Genomic DNA, 2,500 nt, shown 5'->3' on the forward strand with positions numbered 1-2,500 from the left:
ACACTCTACAGCGCTACAGCGCTCTACAGCTCTACAACACTCTACAGCTCTACAACACTCTACAGCTCTACAACGCTACAGCTCTACAACGCTCTACAGCACTACAGCTCTACAACACTCTACAGCTCTACAACACTCTGCAGCTCTACAACACTCTATAGCTCTACAGCGCTACAGCTCTACAACGCTCTACAGCACTCTACAGCGCTCTACAGCTCTACAACACTCTACAGCTCTACAACACTCTACAGCTCTACAACACTCTACAGCGCTCTACAGCACTCTACATCTCTACAACGCTCTACAGCTCTACAACACTACAGCGCTCTACAGCACTCTACATCTCTACAGCACTCTACCACTCTACAACACTCTACAGCTCTACAGTGCTCTACAACACTCTACAGCTCTACAACACTCTACTGCGCTCTACAGCACTCTACAGCTCTACAGCACTCTACAGCTCTACAGCACTCTACAGCTCTACAGCACTCTACAGCTCTACAACACTCTACAGCTCTACAGCACTCTACAGCTCTACAGCGCTCTACAGCTCTACGACACTCTACAGCTCTACAACGCTACAGCTCTACGACACTCTACAGCTCTACAACACTACAGCTCTACGACACTCTACAACGCTCTACAGCTCTACAACACTCTACAGCTCTACAGCACTCTACAGCTCTACAACACTCTACAGCACTCTACAGCTCTACAACACTCTACAGCTCTACAGCGCTCTACAGCACTCTACAACGCTCTACAGCTCTACAACACTCTACAGCTCTACAGCACTCTACAGCTCTACAACACTCTACAACTCTACAGCTCTACAACACTCTACAGCACTCTACAGCTCTACAGCACTCTACAGCTCTACAACACTCTACAGCTCTACAGCGCTCTACAGCTCTACAACACTCTACAGCTCTACAACACTCTACAGCACTTCTGTCTAATGACTGACAGATTTAGATGACATTTTGTCTGAGGATTGTCTGAATATTTGTAGATAACGTTGTTTTTATCAATGAATCTGAAACTGGATGGTGGTGTGGACACCCGGCATGGTTCACATTTCGTTTACTTCCTGTGTAAGTTTGAAGGTTTACTCTCATGTTTGGCTGCTGCTCTTCTGTGATGGTTTGATGCCCGGGATCTCCTGTGACCTCATGCTCCAGCCTTTTTCTACTCCTGAGCTTGTTGCATCTTTGCCAAATATTTATTTTCTCATGCCATTTTTTTTAGGATCCCCAAAATGAGATGCTCCATCTCAGACATCCTTGTAATTAAGTTAAACAATTTTGGATTATCTTGTTTCTGCCTGTTTTCTTTTGCTCTTATTTCATATTGAATCCATGAACTGCATTCACTGCTTCTTGTGCCATCTGCATCATGGAATTGGGAGTAAATCTGGATAAATGGGTTATTTTATCCACATCTAACATCTTGATATTTTACATTTTAATGTTGACCTTTTTATCCCAATTCTATCTTTTCCCAACTCCTCCCCCTTTATCTTCTCTTTGTTGTTTCATTTTAGTGTTATTCCTCTCCTATTCTTTTCTGTCCTCTTGTCTTCACCCTCCTCTTCTGCTCCTCTGACAAAATTATTTTAACATTTTCTTTTTACTTTACTCCTCACTCCCTCGCTCTCACTCTGCAGAAATCAATGGTCATTCTCTCAATAGGAGGTCACAGGGGTTACAGGCGGCGGTGTCCCAGGTTTTCAATTACTAGCAGCCTGCAGTCACCACAACACACACACACACATATTTCGTCCTTAGTGGCCCTTCCCCCTCTATGTTTATGGGTCATCTGACAGAAGAGTCAAAAGGAAAGATTTGAGAATTGAAGCAAGCACGTTGGATGTTTATTAGACAACAAAGAAGGGATATGAGAAATGGAGGCCAGTGGAAATTAAACAATAGGATAAAGAGAATGGTGAGAATATGAAGAGATAGGAGGAGCGTCAAACCCCATTGGGGTTCTTTTACTCAAATATGAAGAGTCGTGTCTCCTGCTCTGAGCACCAGGACTAAAGGCTAGCGATAGCTGCTAAATTATCTGAAACCAGGAGTGTGTGATCAGGACATAATCCACGAAAGGGTGTTTGAATTCCATTTTTCATGTTGGAGAATTCTGAGATTTTGATATCACAAATAATCAACACTTAAAAGTCTGAGAGGAGAAGATTTAAGAGAGGAGTAGGAGCGGGATAGAAAAAAGATGACAGGCCAGGGAAGGAAAAGACAGAGGCTAGAGGAAATGAGAGAGCAGAAACAAGGACATAAATGGAGGATGACATAGCAAGAGTCAGAGAGATGATCGGGTGAGAAGTGAAGGAGACAAGAGAGGTGAAAGATGAAGTGTTTTGGGAGAAGAGAAAGCACAAAAGACAAAAGCTGAGGAGGAGAGGAGGGCAGGAAGATGGACAGGAGACCGGGCAAGGTGAGGAGGAGAAAACAGGGAAGCAAAAGGAGAGATGGTAGCCGTT

The sequence above is a fragment of the Brachionichthys hirsutus genome, chromosome 19 (genome assembly GCF_040956055.1).
Source record: "Brachionichthys hirsutus isolate HB-005 chromosome 19, CSIRO-AGI_Bhir_v1, whole genome shotgun sequence".
In the NCBI taxonomy this organism is placed as follows: Eukaryota; Metazoa; Chordata; class Actinopteri; order Lophiiformes; family Brachionichthyidae; genus Brachionichthys; species Brachionichthys hirsutus.